This window comes from Microtus ochrogaster, linkage group LG8, assembly GCF_000317375.1.
Source record: "Microtus ochrogaster isolate Prairie Vole_2 linkage group LG8, MicOch1.0, whole genome shotgun sequence".
In the NCBI taxonomy this organism is placed as follows: Eukaryota; Metazoa; Chordata; class Mammalia; order Rodentia; family Cricetidae; genus Microtus; species Microtus ochrogaster.
The window spans coordinates 5,039,360-5,045,657 of NC_022033.1; positions in this window are offsets into that span (position 1 = coordinate 5,039,360).

Genomic DNA, 6,298 nt, shown 5'->3' on the forward strand with positions numbered 1-6,298 from the left:
AGAGATCCGCCTGCCTCTGCCTCTCGAGTGCTGGGATTAAAGGTGTGCGCCACCACCACCCCAGGACTCTTTTCTTACAGCAACCATTAACAGCTCCTTGGGGAGAAGTGGCGCTCTGTGAACCCCTCCTCCATCTGCAGTGAGCTTCCGAGGGCCTAGTCTTGTGCAAGCAGCTGGTAGGATGTGAGTTTGCATGTACAACAGCCATGTCAGTTCCATCCAGAAACTAGCCTCTCTCCGCACCCCTCCTATGGCCCGGCTCTCACTTTCTCTCTACCTCCTTTTCTTCAGTGTTCTCTGAGCCATGAAGGGGGTGATGGAGATACCTCCTTTACAGCTGAGTCCTTAACCAGCCCTTGGTCTCAGCACTTGGCCAGTTGTGAGTCTCTACATTGTCTGCGTCTCACTATGCCCAGAAGCTTCTCCGGCTACCCGTGAACAGCAGCAATCTATGAAAGTACACATAAATATTTAGAAGACAGTTTGACACTGTGCCCATTTAGCAGAATAGCACTTGTAAGATGATCCCTGTCAGGGTTATGATTTTTCCAGCCCTGGATTTCATTGGGGTTTGCAGTACCAGGCACAGAGCCCTCCTTCAGAGCAGGCTTCAAATTCAAATTTAATCAGCAGTGATAGTCACACCACGACCGCCCCCATGGGCACATCTTAGCTGGCAGGTTGGTACGGTAGCCCACAGGGCTCACAGGTGTATAAGACCATTGCCTTCCCTTCTGGTGGATGGCGCTGACTTCTTTGCCGCTACAGACACTCCAAGTTAGACACAGGTCTAAAAATTCAAAGCTAGGCTCCTCATACAAAAGAGAACACGTAGTTTCTGTCTTTCTGGGTCTGGGTAGTTCGCTCAGCAAATTGTTGTCTTTTTCCTGTAAATTTCTTTTTCCCTCACAGCTGAGTAAAGTTCACTGTGTGTGGACCACATTTTCATGTCTTTCATGGGTGGATAGACATGTTGGCTGATCCCAGTTCCTAGCTGTCACGAATATAGCAGCAATGAACATGGGAGTTCAAGGGTCTTTGTCAGAGGATATCAGGTCCTTTAGGTATGCCCAGGAGTGGCCAAGCTAGCTAAGTGGCAGTTCTGTTGATCTTCTGAGAGAGTTTCACTTTGTTTCCATGTGGCCGCACCAGTTCCCACGCCTACCAACAGCAGACAAGGGTTGCCTTTTCCTCCAACTCCACCAGCGTCTGTTGATGACAGGGCCGGCTGAGGTGGGACAGAGTCTTGGGGGAGTTTTCATTTTCGTATCCTTGACTACCTGGGCCTTTTAACCTGCTTGCTGGGCACCAGCATCCACCCTCCTGCTGTGTAGCAAGTGCTACACTGACTCCGCCATCTCTTTAATGGCATGGCCATTCTCCTACAAGGGCAACAGGCGACCATTGGCCTATGTCAGTTAGGCCCTCTGATGCCCTGAGTGACCGGGGCTGAACCACAGCAAGGAGGCAAGGTGACTGTTGAGTTATCATTGCTTTCAACTCGTTTCCCCCTTCGAAAAGGCCAGCCCCACCGTTCAGTCTCCTTCAGTCTTCACCCACTCATTTACTTGTCTAAGGTTTTAAGTTGCCTATTTGTTTGTTTGGAGACAGGGTCTCACTCTGAAGTCCAAGCTGTCCTTGTTCATGCCATGTAGACCAGGCTGGCCCCAGAGGCAGGGCAATCATCCTACCCTCTGCCTTTTGAGGGCTGGAATCGCAGGTGCAGGGCACTGTGCTTGCTTGTCTTCATCTGAGTTTTCAGTAAGATTTTAAACAGAATTGTACAGGCGGTGTGAATTTTAGAGTGTATGTGTGTCTGTGTGTGTATGTTTCTGTGTGTGTGTGTGTCTGTGTGTGTGCATGGGCACGCATGTGTGTATCTCTGTGTGTATGCTTCTCTGTGTGTGTCTCTGTGTGTATGTTTCTGTTTGTGTGTGTCAGTGTGTGTGTGCATGAGCACGCATGTATGTGTCTCTCTGTATATATTTGTGTGTGTGTCATTGTGTGTGTGCATGGGCATGCATGTATGTGTGTGTCTGTGTGAGTGTGTGTGCATGGGCATGCATGTATGTGGGTGTCTGTGTGTCTGTGTGTATGTGTCAGTGTGTGTGTGCATGGGCACGCATGTATGTGTCTCTGTGTGTGTGTCTCTGTGTATGTTTCTCTGTGTATGTGTCAGTGTGTGTGTGCATGTCTCTCTCTCTCTCTCTCTCTCTTTCTGTGTGTGTGTGTGTGTGTAGGTCAGAGGATAACCTTGGGTGTTATTCCTTACCCTCCACCTTGTTTGAGACACTGCTCTTTATGACAGGATATATAGCTGACGAGCTCCCATCAATCCTCCTGTCTCTGCCTTCCATCTCCCAGTGGAGTTACACTGTAACACTGTGGAGCCTGTCTTTGCATGGGTTTGGGGGCCTCGTACTGAAACCATCAGGCATGCACAGCCACATTTTACCCACAGAGCCCTTAAATAGAATGTTTTCGGCACTGCTCCTGTGTCATGTTTATTTATCTGGCTTGTTATTTATTGTTTGCATTGCTTCTGAATCTACTGTTTGAACATCCTGCAGTGCACGCATTTATTGTGTTTATTTTATTCTATTTTTGCAGAACTGGGAATTGAATCTAAGGCCTTGTGCCTGTAGACAAATGCTCTTCTGAGCTACACCCCAGCAACAGTAGATGTGTTTAGGCTTGGTTACCGGTGAGAGTTCCTGTAAAGAAAAACATAATTACAATCTGTGATGAATGGCAAAGGGGATGAAGGAGAACTAGAAAGAATAGCTACCCTTCACCTTGGAGCCTGGGAGAAAGACACGCTCAGGAGAAAGGGCTGGAATGATGGCTTAGCCGGGTAAGGGGTCTAGTTGTGCCCCCATCGCACGCATGCACACGCATGCCCACATACATGCTCTGTATGGTGCAGAAAATGATCTATGATACCCGTGCTTTTGGTTTTGAGTGAGTGAGCTTATTAAGTAAATAGCAAGGAGCAGATAGAGAGGGACAGCAGAGAGAGAGAGACAGACAGAGAGAAACACCATCAAGTCAGGAGTTAGAGCATCCATGTGCACAGCTGGAGCAGCCTGGTTGAGAGAGCAGACAAAGGGCAACATCACCTGGGGTGCTGGCATCCAGCAGGAATGAGTGGGGAAGCCTGCTAAGTTTTGAATTGAGTCTGGGCAGAGCAGAGTTCGCTTTCTATGGGAGAGTTCCCCATGGCTGAACTTCTGAGTTCCCCTTTCTACTGTAGTGCTTTTATATTATGGGATAAATAAATACGATTTCAAAAATTACAAGATAAGCCAGTCAAGGTGGCAAAGGCCTTTAAACCCAGCACTTGGGGAACAAAGCCAGGAGGATCTCAGTGAGTTCAAAGCCACCCTGGCCTGCACAGATAGTTCTACGCTAGCCAGATCTATATAGTTAGAGTCTGTCACAGGAAAAAAAAAACCAAAACAATAAAGGTCTTGCTAGACAGAATAGACAGGGAAGGGTCCTCCAAGCAAAGGAATGACCTGTGCAAGGGCCCTGGGGTTCAGAAGCTTCCAGGAACCTGCTTGAAGAAAGGCAATGGGCAAAGGCAGCTGTCACATTATTTAGCCCCGTACTGTGTCAAGCACTGTATTAGCATGTGTACTGACTTGGGGTGGCTTCTTGAACACACCAAACCATCCACATGGCTTCAGATCATTGATCATCTTACCGTTGTGAAGCCCTGAAGCCCACGACTGTGTTTGATGAGGCTAAAACCAAGGTGCTGGCTGGCTGGAGCCTGTCTGAGCCTCGAGGACACATCTGTCACCACCTCCTTGGTTCACAACCACTTGTGAGAAGCCAGGCGTGTGGCTACTCTGACCCTTCTTTCACCTGTACTCAACCACCACACCTCTCCACACCCTTCCTCTGACACCCTCCCCGCTGTGTATGTGTTGGGGGTGGGGGAGGTGAGTGTGTGGCTGTATATTGGAAGTCAGAGGTTGATACTGGATATCACCCTCAGTTACTCTCCACAGTGTCTTTTGAGACAGCGTCTCTCACTGTACTGAGAGCTCACCAATTGAATTAGAAATGAACCGGTCAGCAAGCTCTAAGGATCCCCATCTTTGTCTCCACAGTGCTGCGGTACAGGTGTGCACTACAGGATTATGAAGTTCAGGTCAGGAACGACACACAGCAGGACCAGACACCGGTCCATATACATGGTCTTGCCTTGGCCACTATGTGCCCCATGATTGCCTTCGGAGTCTGTTCTGCAGCCTAGGACATGAAGAACCTGCCCAGCACTGACATTAGCTTCTACTTTGATATGTTAGTACCTGCTTGCCCCTCAGATGAGTATCTGTGTGACACACATGCATGTTCATGCGTGTTCAGAGTATACACACACATATAGAACATATGTTTGGGGTATGTGTGTGTAGGTTAAAAGATAACCTTGAGATTTATTCTTCAGGTATCACAGCCCCATTTTTGGAGACAGGCTCTCTCAGTGGCCTGGCACTGACTGAAGTGCCAAGGCTAGCTGGCCTGGGAGCCCCCGGGAGGTATGCGTTTTCACTCTCCAAGTATATTCATATCACAAGCATGCCACTGCCCCCAGCCTGCCCCCACACCTTTTAGGTGTGTGTTCTACTCAAGTTCCGGTCTTCATGCTTGCTAACACTTTTCCTAGTCATCTTCCAGCCCGGCCATCCCTTTGGAAGGACTCACCTGTATAATCATGGTTCATCTCCCTAGACCTCAAGACACTGAATGGTAACCACACCTCCCACACATGATACTTCGGTCATGGGTGTGGGGATCAGAGTGGACGTTTCTGGGGAGCCTCAGTTATCAGCTCTAGGAATGCTCACAAGCTTCATAGCCACACACTTCCTTTTTATAGGGGTAAAAAACAGGGTGTGGGAAGGGGAGTGTGGTAGTTTGAATGTAACTGGCCCCCATAAACTCATGGGAAATGGCACTATTAGGTGGCATGGCTTTGCTGGAGTAGGTGTGGCCTTCTTGGAGGAGGTGTGTCACTGTGGGGGCAGGCTTTGAGGTCTGCTATGCTCAAGCTACCACCCAGTGTCTCAGTCTACTTTCCATTGTCTTTGGGTCAAGATGGAGCCTTCTCAGATCCTTCTCCAGCACCATGTCTGCCTGCACGCCAGCATGTCTCACCATGGTAGGTGAGCCCCAGATGCCAGTAAAATGCCTTTTCTAAAGATCAAGGCAGATGGCCCCGTGTGCACACATATTTACACACCTGCACACGAGTGCCTTTTTCAAGCAATAGCCTATCCCAACCCTGCTTAGTTTCCAAGGTCAGTGGCGAATGCTTCCCTGTGAGGTGGAAAGGGCCACAGTCATCCCTGGGTTTTCTAGTCTCTTACATACCTCGCCCTGAGCTCAGCACAGGCTTCCTCCTGCTTCTCAGTTTGCTTCTCTGAGCAGAGGACTGGAGCTTGGCTTGATCTCTTCGGCTCCCTTCTCTGTCTTGTTAGTTTCATGTAACGGATTCAGAAAGCCCTCGGTGTTCCTGGCATGTCCCATGTGTCGGCGGGCATGTGGGTTTTCTTGGTAAGAATCTAGCGGCTGGGAAATGGAACAGAAGCTTCCAGTTTTGACCCTGTGTGATGGCTAAAGTGTCATCTTCACAGATCTAGAGTAATGTAGAAGGTAATTTTCTCGTTGGGTGAGTTGAGAAGGGGAAACTTATCCGGAATGTGGATAGCCCTATGCGCTGGGTTGTGGTCCTGCACTGAACAGAAAGAAGAAAGTGAGCTGAGCACCAGAAGCATCTCCGTTTCCTGACTGTGGACGCAGCATGACCATGAGTGCTGCGTTTGTAGGGATGGCACCTACAAACTGTGAGGCGGAATAAGCCCTTCCTTCGGTGAGACGCTTGTGTGAGGTGCTTCATCACAGCAACAAGATAAGAAATGAATACACCGGGAGCAAGCACGGAGTATTCCTTCGTGAACACTACGCATGTCTTGACATCTACAGAGGGGTCACCTCCATGCTGCGAGGCCCCCAACCATGCTGGCACCCCTCCTCTTTCCCTTCATGTCCACCATGTGAAAGCAGCTTTCGTGCTGCCATAATTTTACATCTACAGGAAAATAGAGAAGAAAGCCGTGAGCCTGGGCATCCCCCCCCCCCCGCAGCGTTTCCTCATGCGGTTTTCACACAGCCCTGTTGCATCTGTGCACAGAGATGCTACGGTACTGTCAGCCACACTCTGGGCTTTGGATGCCACTGGTTGCCCACTGACTTTGCTGTTGTTCTGTTCCAGGATCCAGGCATACAC